The sequence below is a fragment of the Monodelphis domestica genome, chromosome 8 (genome assembly GCF_027887165.1).
Source record: "Monodelphis domestica isolate mMonDom1 chromosome 8, mMonDom1.pri, whole genome shotgun sequence".
Classification (NCBI taxonomy): domain Eukaryota; kingdom Metazoa; phylum Chordata; class Mammalia; order Didelphimorphia; family Didelphidae; genus Monodelphis; species Monodelphis domestica.
The window spans coordinates 108,458,548-108,476,034 of record NC_077234.1 but is presented as its reverse complement, the minus strand read 5'-3'; the positions used below and the strand labels follow the sequence as shown (position 1 = coordinate 108,476,034).

The window sequence follows — 17,487 nt, the reverse complement described above, 5'->3', positions numbered from 1 at the left end:
GAATGTTCAAATTTGACACTTCCTAGCTGTGTGACCCTGGGCAAGTCACTTAACCCAATTGCCTAGTTCAAACTTTTCTTCTGCCTTAGAACCCGACTTTTTGTAGGGGACAGTTTTAGGGGTAGTTGATGCTTGCTACTTTTATAATCCTTTTTTTAAGCTTATGTGGACACAAATCTTATTTATCTATGACATTATAGTAGGTGAGCATTTTGGAATAGTACTTAGAAATGTGTTCATATCAAAAGTAATAAAAATACTAGCTACCATTTACATAGCACCTTAAGTTTTGTGAAGCCCCTTACAAATATTATCTCATGACAAATTTTAGAGGTAGGCTCTATTACTATGCCCATTTTCACATGAGGAAACTGAGGCAGACAGAGGCTAAGTGACTTGCCCAGGATCACACATGTAGAATGTGCTCAAGCCAGGATTTGAACTCAAGCCTTTCTGCCACTCTTACCACCTGGCTGCCTGCCCATTCCTATCTCTTGTAAATGCTTTAGTTCTTCTAGAGTCTATCATTTCATTCCTGTGATGGCAGAGATCACAACTCCTTTACAACTTGGTGGACAGCCTCTTAAGGGTTGTTTAGGTTTAAAACCTTGTGGTCCACTTGGACCACAAGGACGCTAGTCCTTGGACACTTGACCCTTAGTCTATTACAGACCTTTTTCAGTTGTTAGCACCTGCCGGACCTCAAAGTTGATAAGATTCTGGGCATGGAGTCAGGAAGATTCAAGTTTAAATCCTACCTTAGACATGTTGAATAATTTTTCAGTCGTGTCTGACTCTTCATGATCCCATCTAAGGTTTTCTTGGCAAAGATGCTTGAGTAGTTTACCATTTTCCTCAGATCATTTTACAGATGAGGAAATTGAAGCAAATAGAGTTAAGTGACTTGCCCAGGGTCTCACAGCTAGTCTGTGTCTGAGGCTAGATTTGAACTCTTGATTCCACCATCACCACTCTATCCCACCTCAGAGATTTATTTGCAATGTGCCTCTTGGAAAATCATTTAACCTCTGCCTTCTTAGTTTCCTTGACTGTTAAATGGGTACAATAAAAGCATCTACCTGCCAGGGTTGTTTGTGATGATCAAATGAGGTCGTATTTGTCAAGTACTTTTCAAATCCTCAGGCATTATGACATGAATGGCAGCTTTTATTACGTGTACGTACAACCACTTGGTGTTCAGTTTTATTCAGAAGATAGTGAACCCAGGCTGAAGAAAGGGCACCCTCTCCTCACTTGAAGCAAAGGAAGGGTCCTAGGGAAGAGGGCATGGGACTCACTCAGCCTCCACGCTTTTCTTCTGTAACATTTTACACTGCTGAGGCATGGAAGAGAGAGGAGGAAGGCAAGAGTCGGGCGCCTGGGACTCGGCTGTTCTTTCTGGGAAAGGAGGCAGATAGCTCCGAGGAAGTTATACCCTCCACCTAATTAGCAGAGTGAGAAGCAAAGGTAAAACCCTGCTCTGATAAGACAAGAAACTAGATGAAAGCCTGCCTACAGGGTATTTTTAACCCAGAGCTCCATTAAGCCTTGAGATGACAGCGAAGAACTAATCCAGCAGGAATGCTACATCCAGGTTTTCAGGAAGGAGCAGCTCTGTAACCCCCAAGCCTGGAGGACCAAAGGTCGGTGCCTCAGGTACTGTCTGCCCACAGACAGCGGGGCAAGGAGCCCATTGCTCCCTGTTCTCCCTCCTGCTGCAGGACTCAAGGAAGAGCTGCAGAGATGAGAGCTGCAAGAGAGCAATGCCACCCACCAGGGGCAAAGCTGGGTGGCATCTGTGCGGCTCAGAGCAGAGACCTAGAAGAGGAATCCCACTCTTCTCCATGCAACCAGCCAGCGCAGACAATACTGCTGGCGGAGAGGATCTTGGGAGGAAAATCCCACTGATGTCCCCCAATAGTTGTGGGTGATCCCATCTTTCAGATTCTGTGCCCTGTCCAAGGGTGAGAGTGAGGGAGGCGATTATCTGCCCGCTGGAGTGGTCAGTGAGTTTGTTTGTGCCCCAGAGGTGTGAGATCTAAGAAGCCTGTTGTATCACAACACTAGTATCATCGTCATCTATTACGGAGAAAAGGTCTGTTGGTTATGAAAGGCTTGCTCACAAATTGTTGTCAAGACTAACAAAAAGCAAACTTTTGATCTAAGGAAGACATTTGTGTAAGTTTGCAAACCAAAATAACATTGGCTGTTGTTGTTCGGTTTTTTCTGGTTCTTCATGACCCCATTTTGGGTTTTCTTGGCAAAGATACTGGCGTGGTTTGCCATTTCCTTCTCCAGCTCATTTTACAAATGAGGCAATTGTGGCCAACAGAGTTAAGAGACTTGCCAAGGGTCCCACAGCTAGTAAGTGTCTGAGGCCAGATTTGAACTCAGGAAGGTGAATCTTCCTGACTTCAGGGCCAGTATTCTATCCTCCGGGACACCTAGCCCCAACATTCTAGTAACTGAAAATGTTGAGATCATCTACTGAGAGTTCCCTCTTTTTCAGTCCTCCTCATATCTCTTGGGTTAGATATTTTCTCTCACTACCTCCTCCTTTATCCATATCTTTCTTGAAGAGAAAGGAGGCTTTTCTCTTTTTCAAGTTGAAGTCTTCCATTGAACTCCCTTGTCTTTTCCATGATATTGCCTTCTCCATAATACCCAGTCTACTTCCAATTTTCAATCTTCTCCTATCTACTGGCTCTTTCTCTACTGCCTGAAAGCACACCGATGGCTTCCCCATCCTTTAAAAATTCTCACTTGATCCTCCCATCCCTATTAACTTTCTTCTGATATCTCTCCTATTCTTCCTTATTAACCTCCTCATGAAAGCTATCCACATGAGGTTTCTCCACTTCCTATCTTCTCTCTCTTCTAAATTCTCTATATTCTATCTTCTGAATTTGTTCCATGACTAATTCTTTTTCCTAATTACTAGTTGTATTGTTTATTAATATTACTTTTATACTAATTGCTAGTTACTAATGATCTCTTCATTGCCAAATATAACTACCTTTTCTCAATCATTTTTTAACCATTTACATTGAATTTGATAATGTTGATCATTCTCTCCCCTTGTATATTCTCTCCTTTCTAGGTTCTTGTGATTACTCTTATTCTATTTTTCTGGTCACTCCTCAATCTCCTTTGCTGGTTCTTTCTACCTTTCAAATCTTATATTCCTCTCCTTACATTATATGATCCAGCTATACTAGCCTACTGGCAGATTCTCACATACAACATTCTATTTCCCAAATCAACATATTTATACTGGTTGTATCTTATCCCTGTAGGGTTTCCCTCCTTACCTCCATTTCCTTGCTTCCATGGCCCTTTCAATATTTAACTTTCAATATTTAGTCCATATTCTTTCCCAATTTCTTCCCTCCATTCTATTCTCTATTAGGTTCTTTCCATTACACACACACACACACACACACACACACACACACACACACACACACACACACACACACGGACCTTCTCAATCACCAAAGTAACTTTCTATGGTCAGGTTCTTTTTGTTGATTGCTTGTTCTCTCATTTCCCCAGCTTACTTCTTGACTTTTATCTGTATGCTAAAGTTGGGCTCTGCTCCCGGGGTATTGGGTGCTAGCCAAAGTTTCATGTTTTTGTGCTATTATTTTTGGAGCTAGTTCTTCTGGTTTGTAAGTTTTTAATTCTTTCAAAATGGTACAATCTAAGGAGGATTATCACTGTTCTCCTGGCCTGTATTCTAGTCTGTAAATGATTACAAATACTCTTTTCCACCCTAGAACTGCAACAAGGGAGCCCACTCCTGCTAGTACTCCTGCTTATCCTTGGGCTGCCACATAGAACCGCCGATGGGCAATATAACAGAGTTGTGCACCCAGTGCCAGCAAAGGATCCCCCGTAATCTCATTTCTGACCAATTGTCTGACCCCCTTGCTATTTGTGGGCTGAGAGTTCTGGATTCAGACACCCCCAAGACCTGCTCCTGGCTTGCCAGGGTGCTCTCTATGCTGGACTGCATTCTAGTCTCATCCTAGTGAGACAGACTTTTTCTTGTCAACCTTCTAAGTTGTCTTTGGATAAAAAATTATTTCACCTTATCTTTTCTTTTGGCTTTACCACTCTAGAATTCATTGTGAAGTTTTATTAAAAAAACAAACAAACCTTACCTTCTACCTTAGAATCAATACTGTGGGTTGGTTTCAAGGTAGAAGACAGGTAAGGGCTAAGCAGTGGGAGTTAAGTGACTTGTCCAGGGCCAGACATCTAGGATTTGAACCCAGGACCTTCTGTCTCTAGGTCTGGTTCTCAATCTGTTGAGCCATCTAGCAACCCTCTGAGGCAAAATTTTAAAGTGATTTGGAGGGGAATTTGGGAGAACTCAGGCAAGTTCCTTCCTTTACTCTGCCATATTGGTTCCTCTGTCCTTAATGAGAGAGCTCTGGTGAGTCCTTGCCTTTATTATACCATCTTGGTTTCTTCCTATTTCTCCTTTCAATATTTGTTGTCATCATTTTAAGAATGCTCTCCTGGCAAATAGAAGGGCAATCATTTGCACTCCTTCAAACACAGAGTTCAGAATCAGTACTTTTGTCCTGTTATTAAAAAAAGTACAAAATCAACAGTTTTGTTTAGATAGTAAGAGAAACATGTCTTAATAGGGATGAAAGACACAACCATTACTGCAAACAATTTCCTTCAGGAACTCAAGAATAATTTCTCCTATGAGTTGAATATTCAAATTAAATCCTTCCAGCTGTGAATAAGATGCATCTTAATGTAGTGAATAGAGAGCCAGGAAGACCAGTGCAGTCCTACTGTTGCCAATACTGGCTCTGGGACGCTGGGAAAGCCATTTAACTTCTCAGTGTGCTGGACAATTCTTTAAGACTATAGATTGTAAAAAATTCTGTATTAGTAGAGGGAACCTTCTCACCTGGGAATTCATTCCACCAATGAAATAAAAGGTAGAATCCAAATCACAATTAAGGCAGCTGTAAAAATAAACATAAGCCCTCATTCTAAAAGAGTAAGACAGGGATTTAAAGAAGTCAGGTCATGTTAAATAAAAAGTTGAATTAAATTGTAAAATATATCCCCAGGAGCACTTCTTATTTAGACACCCTATACCATAGATGTACCATTGCAACTCCTGGGATAAAAGTGAGAAAGAGAACGTTTTGCTGCTTGGTAAAGATTTTTATAGGTCTTGTTTTGAATATATCTGCAAGGCTTATTCATGTAATATCAGAAATGAAAATTTTAAATGTGACCAAGGCAGTAAATGTAAAAAATGAAGTTTCCCCCAAATGTCAGTTCACCCAAAATGCATGTTTATTTCCCGTCCAGTTAGTGGGAAATGAAAAATGTCAGATCCATGTGATGTTGACAAATTGGATTTTCTTTATGAGTACAAACTTTTGCATTTCATTGTGTTTGTATATGCAAACTTAATACTGAATTAGCACCGTTTCAAGAAATAAATGGTAAGAAAGGCATAGAGGTGAAACATCAATATTTCCATGACATTTCAATTTTTACTATGAATGCCATGTGAGGACCACCTGCTTCCTCAGCCTCTTGTGCTGTAGGGAAATCATTTTGGGGGGACATTCGTTTGTCCTAAAGCAAAGCTTTCAGACAGACAATATTTAAGAACCTAATAGAATTTTAGATTGGGAAGGTATTGTGAGATCTAGTAGTGCAACCACTAGAGAAGCATCAGTAAGGGAGTATTTTTATATGCTCCCTTGATACCTTCCCAGTTTCATTAGTGTTGCTTCTTCCTCCCATGGTATAGGCAGTCACCCTTTCAGGCTGTCAGGCCATTTTATCTCATGGGCTTCTTGACCTTAACCTTCCACAAATCATTGGAAGAATAGCCATCCAATTTAGTGGGAAGAATAGGTAACACATGGGATGACAGACTTAGAATTCAGGTAAAACCCTGCCCTCCATAGACTGGAACAATGGGTTGATACTAAAAGAAAAATAAGACAATATATTAGAGAAACAAATATAAAGTTCTACATAGGTCAAAATTGTTATAAGTGAAAAACAGAGGAGGTGTGGTTAGGCTCATGAAAAATATACAGATTTTTTTTAGAGACTGTCAGCTTGGGATTAGTCAACGTTGTTGACTATTTTAAAATGTTTTTTAAAATGAATGTAATCAAATGCTTCTGTAATAAGGGTTTGGCACATGGCCAGATCACCTAAGATGGAAGGACCCACATGGGAGATGCCATGTGGAAAGAAGAGGATTGATCCACGTGTGGACATGTACCATATAGCACCACATTGGTGTTCTCATTGTATGGAATCTGGGCATGTCACGCTCCTATTACACTTCAATGACATATTGATAGAAGTAATGATTCTGCTATATTTTGCCCTGATCAGTTCACATTTTAAGTATTGAGTTCAATTATGAGTACTAAATTTTAATAAGGATATTGGCTACCTCTCATGATTCCAGGGGAGGTTAACCATAATAGTGAGATGTTTACAGACTATTTCTTTTTAAGATTAATTGAGAGAAATGAGAATGTTTAATTAAGAAAAGAGAAAATTCATTGGAATTATGGGGTCCTAGATGTAGAGCTGAAAAGGGCTTTAGAAATCATTGAGTATAGGGCAGCTAGGCGTCTCAGTGGATTGAGAGCCAGGACCAGAGATGGGAGCTCCTGGGTTCAAATCTGACCTCAGACACTCTAGTTGTGTTTCCTTGTACAAGATGCTTAACCCTCCTTGCCTAACTTTTACCACTCTTCTACCTTAGAACCTAGATGACCTTGTTTTTCTTTCCAACTTTGTGATGTAGTTTCTTTCCAACTCTATGATGCTGCTACTTTATTTCTGGAAGAAACAAAAAAAAAAACACCAAAGAATGAGCATGAAAACATCTTTTCTTTCACCAGTTCCCCATTGCCTCAAGCGAAAATCTTTAATATGTTCTCCCCAAAGGGTGATAATTATTTTAAATAAGGGAAAAACACACAAGCATATAAACTCAGATAAATTTCCTTGAAAGTTTTAAGCACTTTCAATGGTAGCTAATTTATTCTGTATTACTGAACTTGTAACATTTTCTTTCCTGAACACTAAATTAATTTCTGATAACTTAGGTCATGTCATTGCCTTTGGTCTACAGAGACCCGACTTCAAATCTAACTTTTAGTTGCAACCAAAAATGAGGTGCTATTCCTAGGTCCTCTTTGACATGTGTCAAGCACTCTTTGGGAGAATCCCAAGGTGGAATAACCATGGGCATTCTCTTTCAGGTCAGGGACGGAAGTGTGTGTATTGTCAGATTTTCTTATCTGCAGTGATAATATGATGGGCTGAGTCTCCCAGCTCACTAGATAGGACACTTAATAAGCTTTCTGTTAAAGTAGGGTAATAAAATCCCTTAGTGTCCTACTATGGAAGCTTTTGTACTTTTCCTGGGTTTCCTTTCCAAAGCTAAAGTAATGACTAATTATTTAATTTTTGGAAAAGAAAAAGCTTTGGGACTTGGAGCCAAAATACCTAAGGCAGCAAATTTTATTTCATGGCATTTATTTGCCCCCATACTGCTTATAAATAGTAGTTTCCATGTGGCTGTTTCAGTAGAGACTTCTGATAAGAGGATGGGGAAATTAGATTTGTAGAAGTCTGTCATTCTTGGGATAATATGTATGCCTAAATGTGGCACCCCCCCCCCATTTTTTGGTGAATGCCATTTGAATGGCTTGGGAAAAAGAGGGCTGTTTGCTAACCTCTGCACACAGTACAATGGGGAAAGCATGAGATTTATGGAAATTAATTTTATATCCTGAGACAAGACTAAAAAGCCCAATCTATGTAATTAAATCCAATATTGAGGTTACAGGAGAAGAGACACATAACAGGATATCATCAGCATATAATGCTAATTTGTTATCAGATCTCACAGTCTCTATTCCCTTAATATCAGGGCAACTTCTTATTGCTTCTGCTTGCAGCTCTATTATTAAAACAAAATAAGAGAAAAGATGGTGGGCACCACTGAGGGGAGGGAGCACTGAGGGGAGGGAGAACCTATAGGGAAAATGAATCCCACTCATTTGTATTACACCCAGGAGTCCTCAATCCAGTGTTAGTTCAAACACCCAAAGTAGACCAGGGTGAATTCCAATGCAATGATTTCAAGGACAGGTTATCTCCTCACTTGTTTTTATTTTTATTTTTAAAGTAGATATTGCCCCTATGAAGCGATATGCTAACAACACTATCTTGGTTGACAATGATGTGGTAGATCATGGCCACTGGCCATGAATTCTCATAAATGGACCATTGTCTTAGCAGCCAATCAAAAATAGCCACTATGGATAGGGCTCACTCTGCCTTTGGCATTAGTGGAATTATAAAGGAAAAGGAACATGAAGTTCTTTTAGGTAGTGATCACCTTTTAGTTACCATGAAATTTAGCTTTTAATGTTAGAGGAATGCCTCAATCCCCTGCAGTGGTCATAGTGGTCATACTTGTAATTCTCCAGATGAGTTACATAGTCAAGCATTAGTCATCCCCTTCTCAGTCTGATCTGCACCTCTAGACTCCCCTTCCCCCAGTTCTGAAAACCAAACCAAACTACACAAAACAAAACAGAAAACCCTTGATGAAGTGAAAGGCAGCAGGACATAATATCCTGATAGAATCAGGAAGACTTGGGTTCTAATTCATCCTCTGATCCTTACTGGCTCTTTGACCCCTTGTAAGTCATTGAAACTCCATTCCCCAGGTAAGTACTCTCTGAGAACCAAAGCAAGTACCCTTCACAATCCAGTCCCTTTCAACTTTTCAGTTTTCTTATATTTTACTCCTCTCTGTTTTCTTTGATTTAGTGATGCTAATCTACTTGCTTTTCCTCACTCTATCTTTTAACTACATGCATTTTTACTGACATGAGTACATAACTAGAATATTCTTGCTCATTATCCCCACCTTGTAGCTTCCTTAACTCTCTTTGTCTCAGCTAGAATCTTATCTTCTGTAAGAAATCCTTTCCAGTGCTCCTACCTCCAATTTTCTCTGCATTGAACTTGTTTGTACATAGTTATTTGCATGTTATCACCTGCATTAGAATGTGGACTCCCTGTATTTTTCTCTCTCTCTGTCCCTCCAATTCCCAGCACATTTCCTGGCTCATGGAAAGCAATTAATAAATGTTTGTTGATTGACTGCTTTGTTTTGATAGAGGGAATTTCCTCCTTGAAACTTTCCTATGTAAGGATGGTGGTATGGAGGATACAGAAGGGTTTGTAATAAGGCATGGAGGAGGTGAAGGGACAGAGGGGATATGGAAGGCTGGTGAGGTAAAGGGAGAGGTACCCACTGGAGCTGAGAGATGATCTTTGTAATTCCCTCACACTCAATCCACAAGAGAGGTACCCCTGGGTAATGTTAAGGATGAGAGGATCAGGGTCTCAATGAGTAGACTTCTAGGGAATAATGGAGTTTACTTCTTTCAAGGCTTGACTAGTATTTGAAACTCCAGAAGTCTCCCTTGTCTGGCAGGCAGACTGTCACTGTTGGCTTTAGTTGTTTAGCCAAGGCTAAATGGCTAGCCTAGCCCACCACCCTCTCTTTCTTTGTTCTTCCTTCAATTTGAATCTGATTGTGAGTTTAATTTTATAAAGTGGTTTAATAATTCTAGTAATAAAAGAAAGGGGATAGGTTTGTGGGAATAGGAGACCCTACAGGTTGTCTTTGTTTCTTCTTCAGCTGAGCCAAAATGGCTCAGCTTCAGCTTTTCTTTCTCCTCTAATCACTCTCTCTATCCTTATTAAACAGATGGCAAGTGTCCTTCTTGGGAAGGTCAAGCGATGTAAAGGATCCTCAAGGTGACCCCCTGAAGTTAAGGGATCAGCCCCTTTCAGCAGCAGTTCTTGTTTTGTTCTTCCGTTAGTTGATACTCTTAAGATATAAGGGATCTTCTTATATTCAGAGCAAGCGAAATGGAGGCAAGGATTCTCATCACAGGTTGGAACCTAGAGCTCCCGTCCAAGCTCCTCTCCTAGGAAGAGTTCAGAGGGCAAAGACCTTTCTTTTCAGCAGTTTCTCCCACAAGCCTCTTCTCCCACTCCAACTGCCACTCCCCCTCCTGTCACATTCCAAATGATGGCTGCTCAATCTCAGTTTTCCTTTCTACATCTATGCCAACAAAATCACAGGTTGGGGACCAAAAACAAAAAAAATCTTGATGATCTTGGTGGATTTTCCCCAATTGTCTTCGTTTGGCAAGCACATTTCTTCTGGAAAAAAATCCCTGATTTACTTGAGGCTTAGGGGATGCTATACTTTTTACAACCCACTCAATGATTACCTGATGTCTGCAACATAAAACAGAAAAAGACATTTTAAAAAAGTTCAGAAAAGTCTTCAATGCTGCAGAAAAAGAGAAGAAAAATGAGACAATTCCAGTTACCAGGTTCACACCCATGTATAAACAGATCTTAATTGTCCCAAGATAATAGGTCACTGATAGAAGGGAATTGCAAGCTAGTTAAATAGTCAACTCGCTTTTGTATTTGTGTTTGTATCATTTGTAATGTTGTGGTTCTATACATTGTAGAAGTAGGGAAAGAAACTGATTTTCTTTTCCCTGCTTTCTAATAATTTAGGTGTCTGAACCTCTGGTTCCCACCAGAGACTCCCTAAACACTAATTAGCCCTACTCTTATGAGCCTTCTAGAATCCATTCAACCTCCTCTCTGAGGTGACATTCAGTCTTGTTTTCTGTCTATTTCCCTCCCTCCCATGCCTAAATACAGCCATGCAGGCTCACACACAGAGGCACACAGAGATTTTATCCTCTTCTGGCCCTCTCTTTTTCTTCCCCACTCTACAGTTGTGAAGCAGAGATCAGAAGATAGCAGGGCTACTTTGGGAATGTAGGGGGAGGAAAAAAGTGAGGATTAAAACAGTCTACTTTTCATCATCCTGATGCACTGCAGTTTTCTTATCTGCTTGAAGGAGAGGGGATAGGATTTACTAAGTTAGATTGGAGTTATTTTCAGGAGTCTGGGGAGGATTTTCCAACAGGAATCTGTTGAACTATTTCAAAAGATGGGGAGATTACCAATAACCAGTGAGGATGTTTACAGAGTTGACCCGGAGAGCTTGAGATGGATGCATTCGGTAGCCTGAAATTTTGAATTTTCAAAAGCCCTGACATCATTATATCTGAAATGCACATGATATATGAAAAAAATAATTAGAAATATGTGAAAAACTTCATTCTTAACAAGTATTATCCCCTCTTTCTAAGGAGGAATATAGCAGATGTTCACCAGTGAATGGCAACATTGTACAGCTGTCTGAGTAGGAAATGAAGAAAAATATCATGACCATCTCAAAATTTTGGGACGGGGATGGAGAGAGATGTGATAAAGGCAGCAGAAATGGAATTGGAGTCCAGGGCCCCTCTGCATGATTTTACCACCTCCTCTCCTCGGTATGACTTTTGATGCCTTGATTTCAGATAATACTTGAACTACAGAACTTACCAACATCTTCTACGTGCTAAAGTAAATCCTTGACATGAATTGCAAGTGAAGTCTGTATCTTTTTAGGATAGATTGTCAGATTTCTGAAGCTGGAGCGGACTTTACAGACCATTTAATCCAACTTCTTCATTCTTCAGATGAGGAAACTGAGGACAGAAAAGTGTTGTGATTTACCCAAAGGTAGTGTAGGAGACTGATCTGGGTAGTAACATGATCAACTTGATGACTTTTGAGGATGGTAGGTCTTTGTTTGATACTTGTAGTTGTATTTTTCCTATAGAAAGTATAGGTCCATAGGTGATATAATGAATAGAGTGCCAGATTTGACCCTGGAGGAAGAGTTCAAATTCAACTTTAAGTATTAACTAGCTCTGTGACCCTGAGTAAATTGCTTCACCCTGTTTGCCTCAGTTTCCTCATCTGTAAAATGAACTGGAGAAGAAAATGGCAAAAAACTCCTGTATCTTTGCCAAGAAAATCGCAAATGGGATCACAAAGAATTACACATGACTGAACAACAACAAAAATTAAAATTTATGCATGTGGCTGCCCTGGAACCTGATGGATGCTGAGTCTCAGTGTCTGGGGATGAATGATTTGGATCAGGTTGTTTTAAGATTGGAGTTAACTCTTTGTTTTGGACTTAAAACAGATCATTTGCAGCGTCAGATATTGTCTGTGATTTTTCAAGAGTGCAAGAGAGCTAATAGTGACCCTGTGTTATAGGCATTTTATGCAGAAGGGGAAAGGTTTGTAGGAAAGGGAGAACACATAATTAAAAATATATGTTTATGAACAAATAGGGAATGGTGGTGAACAGCTTACTAATTAACCCCAGATACTTAAGCCACTATAGTTATTTTCTAAGCTTATCTAAACTGAACTTAACTAAAACTAGCCAAGGATAAGTCTACACAAAAAGCCCAGATTTCTCCCACAGAGTCCTTAGTGGGTCAGGCAGCAGAGATCCAGTTGTAGAGTCCTTAGAAACTCCCGAGAGAGAGAAATCCTCTTCCAAATCACTCTGTCCACCAGAATGAATGGGGGACTTCCTCTTCACCTTTGCTTGATGTTATTATAAGGTAGGCAGCTTGATAGATGGCTTTGTCCAGAGAGAGAGTCCCAGATCCACACCTTCAGACTTGAACTCCAGCTCTAGACTGCCAGTTGGAAATTGCTCCTTCCAACAGCTTAGAATGTTGACCCAGCCAGCTCTCTTACAGAAATCTAGGCTTGAGGGCTGTCATTCAATCCACTTTACACCTTCCCTTGTTACACCTGGTAATTGAGGATTCCCTCCCAGGAACTATTGATAGTTGGCTTGGCACAAAGACCTAGGGGAATTGCATGTGCCATGAGCCATTTGGCCTCAGAGTAGAGATCCCGGATGCAAAATACCTGACTCCATCCTTGGAGAAACAGTGGTGTAACCTTTCAGCTTGAACTTATTTCAAGGGGAACCATGTGGTCCCAGTGGTAAGAGTTCCAAGGAATCCCTTGATAGAGATGGGGATATTTCCAAGGTAGCCCAGTCCTAGAATTCAGTCTTCTAGTGAGACAAGGCGGAGTTCCGGGGCAGAGGCAGCCTTGTTGCCTCTCTAGAAATCTCAAGTTTGGCAGCTCAAGGAGGCAAAGGGAAACAAAAGACCTTGGTATTACTATGAGACATTCAGCTAGAGTCCATGCAGGTCTGGTGGGAAAGGAGGATGTCTCTCTAGCACTAGTAATTTTGTTTTCCTTCAGGGTAGTACCATAAGACTGGACACCTTTAAGAGTCTCTATATGAGGTAGGACTCATCAGAATTGCCTCTCTAACAATCCAAAATTCATTTCATTTCTAAAGGGAGTCCTGACCACAGGGTGGTGCTATGAGTCTATGGGACTGCATAGACCCCTTGGGGAAAAGTGGAGCTCACCAAAAGAGGGAAGGAGCAAAGCTATGTAGGAATTATTTTGGGAGATTACCCAGAAATAACTTTGGATAGGGAAAAAAGAAAAAAGACCAGGAGAAATGGTAGTTTCTTCATCTGTAAAATGGGGATAATAATAACACATTTTGGGATAAAATTAGATATTTGTAACTACTTTGTAAAAGAAAAAAGCATTATATAAATGCTAGCTATTAATAGAAATAATTATCATCATTATTATTATATGATTTAAGGTGATCATCTCTCTTATAGAAGCAGATAAATCTAAGTCTAGAGTTTGGGGCAACCTATCAGAGTATCATCATACTCCCTAATACATGGAAGTCCTTTATCTGATAAATTGGTTTAAGATCTAAGGAAAATTTGGTAAGACTTTGGGGAAGTCACTGAATAACCATCATCCTAGGAGGTCTACCTCCTATACTTTCCAAGTATTGTAGTAACTGAATTTTATATATGTACCAAATGGCTTTATATGATTTTCTCTCAGGTAGATGAAACTCATTTACATTTAAAAAGGCCTTTTTCAGTATTCATATTGGTATGATAGATATGACCTGTGGATGAATTCCAGTTAGGCAAAACTCCTGGATATGAAAATTTTTTATTAAAATATTTTACTTCTATGATGCGAGAACATGCACATACAGGCTAATGTTCTTAAAGAGACAAACTTAATAAGGATCTTAGCAGAAATAAAGGTGCACCCTAATGATCACACAGTTTGTAAGTAGCAGGACTGAGATCTGAACACAATGCCTCATATGCCAGAACCATCCCAAGCTAGCATTTAAATATGACTAATGAATGTATTCCAAGCCAACTCTCTAAACAAAAGTTAATCTTTTTGTGTGTTCCCTAAAATAATGTTCTAGTCTCTCTTAGTTCCCAGTTTGAAGTAGTAGATAGAAAATTTGACTTAGAACCAGAAAGAATTGCATTCAAATCCCACCCCATACTAGGAGCTGTGTGACCCTAGACAAGTCACTTACCCCTCCATGCCTTGGTATTCTCATTTGTAAAATGAGAGGAGTGGATTTGACAATTTTCAAGGTCTCTTCTAGCTCTAAATCTATGATCCTATGATCCCCAAACATGAACACTACTTACATTTATATTCAATGTAAGTTCAGGTTACATTTTCTATTTTTCCTTTGGAAAGAGGAGAAGAGCAATAAAGGAAATCAGGCATTGAAAACCCAAGTCAGGAGTCTGAATCAGTCCTTGACCTTAATATTCAAAATCCTGGGATATCAGCCTGTTCTAGTCCTGACTCAGGTCAGTCTCCTGTTAGTTTAGGCTCCGTATTGGAACAAAAAATGAGACCCCTGTAGGCCATTCAACAGGTGACAAAAGGAGATTTACTTAGCCATGGCAGGAAAAGGCTATTCTACAAGAATAGGCATTGAGAACTCTTGAAGTTGATTTAACTGAGCAAATCATTCCCTCTGTGACTTACCTGCCAAGCATCCGAAAGCTCTTCCAGCTTCTTAGAGCTTCTTTATACTTTAGCAATGGAGAAGTGACATGACTAGTCTGAGTACTTAGTCCCCTGCACCATCCAAGTCTAGAGAAACATCTACTTGATATCTTTATGAAAAAAAAAATTGGTCCAGCCTGCACGAGGGAAAGGTTAGGTTTTTGTTCCTATTACATAGTCAGTCAACATTTAACTATTATATGACAAATGCCAGTATTAGGTGCCCTCTCCTTTATTTGTCCATTCCAGTGATCATGGCAACAAAGGATGTCAGTGTCCTTATTCTACCTCCTCACTCAGTTTGTTTTTTATTTCATTTTATTTTATTGTAAAACTTCAGGTTCTTATTTTTCTCCATGAACTCCAGATCCTCCTTGATTCATAAATCCAGTGATGGATTAGAAGGTTGACTATTTCTGGGCTAATAGAGTGTATGGAGAGCTGGTAAAGCCAAATATTCCCAATGACCCAATCCATCTACCCTGAAGAGTAGCCTATATAATCAACTTTTCCTTTTGAGCTTAGGTTCTTGGTCACCGAAACTTGAATGCATTTGGGTATCTTATATTGTTCTTGATCCTTCCAAATAATGACATCAATAAGGGTTGTGATTGGACTCTAATAACTTTTCAGATCATGAAATGTATTCAATTTAAGAAAGGGAGAAGGATGCTGCCCAAGTAGCAAAGTGCATTGTTCATGATTTAACTTGTTCTAAGGAGAGGATTTGTCTGCAGCACCAGGCTGCATTAATAAACATTAACAGGGAAACGTGTCCAGACCTTGCTCATCAGTTTCCATTTTCATACTTCTTGGGTAGGCTCGAAAACATGGAGGGATGGTATGAATTTAATTTAACAGCCCAGTAAGTGCCAAAGGAATGATCACATCTCTGAAACTAAGTGTTTTAAACAAGATTTTTTCAATGGTAAAGAAAAGACAAATCCCTTGTTTAGTAAACAGTGAAACGCTTCATACATTAATCATCCACCAGACATTAAGTGTAATCAAAGGTTCTGTTCTAGTTCAAATACAACTTATGTTCCCCGATTAATTACTTACAGAGCTGCACAAGTTTGCATTTCTAAATGAAAACTAGCTTTTTCCAGACATCTACTGACAGAGATGCTATGACCCTCTTCAAAGAGATAGGTTTCTCTTGTTATTGTATTTGCAAGGTCTGCTGGGTGTGAAAGGATTCCCATGATATACCATAACCCCTCCCCATCCTTTACATAGATATTGGCTCAACCAAAAAGTTCTTAGGGACAATACAATATAACAGACGTCTGAGTGAGCAAGCATGTGCTTTCAATATTCATTTCTATTCCATCTCCATCACAGGAATGTCTATGTGCTCAAATACTTGTCATAACATTGAAAAGACAGAATTTGGTGTTTGCCATTTAAGTGAACTTCCAGGTGGGGGAACATCTTGTGAAGGAATTTAGGAAGCCACATCTCCATGGAAACATTTATTAAAATATTTCTTTAAAACAAAGCCAGAAAAACAATGAATAATCATGATTATTCAGTTCATTTTTAGTCAATTAAGCACAATACATTTATTAATTTCCTGCTGTGTATTGAGTCCTATGGTTGGTGTAGTATGAGAACTAAAGTTGAGAAAAGACAAAGCCACTGTCCTCCTGAAACTCACCAACCACAGTACAAAATAATAGACTTGACCAAATCGATCTCCTTCTCCCTCTTGTTGGCTGGAAAGGAAGATGAAATACTTAATGCCTCTTGGTGGGCAAGGAGGTCATAGTCCTTTAACTCCCCACCTGAGTCTCCTAGAAGCCCTCACTGAGCCTATGGTCCTTTTATTGTTTCTATCCCTGTAGTGTCTATTTGATTCTGCTTTGCGGTGAAACCGCAATTTTCTGAGGTCAGAAAAATGAGTTGCTAGAGGGCTAGGAATTGGATTGTATACCAGAGTTTGTCAGAAGCTAAGCCTAGTGAGGCATCTGCAATATGCTTTCAGCTCAAGCCTTTTGAAGTCCCAGAACTAGTATCCATACCAGACTTTGCTGGTGTCTAAGTCAGTGTAGTCCTGAAGAGTGACTTGATCAATCCTCTGAAGTAGTGGATTCATGGCAGCCAAGATACCACCTCTGGCAACAAGGGAAGGACTTATCTAGTGATGGAATGCAATTCAAAGAAAAATTGTGGAGGCTAAAGCTCTGTGACAGCCATTTTAAGCCCGAGTATTTTCTTTAGGGAACAAGATGGTAGATGGGGTTCCTTAAAGTTAAAGGGAATGTTTTGTACTTCTGTTCTTGCTATATATTCTCAGCAAATATCTCCATGTAAAAAGCTAAGAAAAAGCTACCCCCAAATAGAAATACTAGATGGTAAGTACATCAGTGAAATAAAAGTGCTATTGGTTATTCAAAGTTGAGGAGAGGGGTAAATAACTAATAGCCATATAGAGATGGTGACACCTGAAGAAAGCATTTAAAGATGAGTGAGAAGTCAAGAGGCAGAGTTGGGAATGGATATGGGCTTTCTGAGTATAGGAAATGAAGATAAGAAAGGGTGATGGAC

The 17,487-nt window shown here is 39.7% G+C and overlaps 1 long non-coding RNA gene across 1 annotated transcript; it reads left to right on the top strand.

The window, feature by feature from the left end:
* Positions 1–1,198: 1,198 nt before the first annotated feature.
* Positions 1,199–11,565, top strand: LOC103098824 (uncharacterized). Its single transcript, XR_008914117.1, has 2 exons — positions 1,199–2,178; positions 11,289–11,565. It is a non-coding gene; the product is annotated as an uncharacterized LOC103098824 (long non-coding RNA).
* Positions 11,566–17,487: the final 5,922 nt, after the last annotated feature.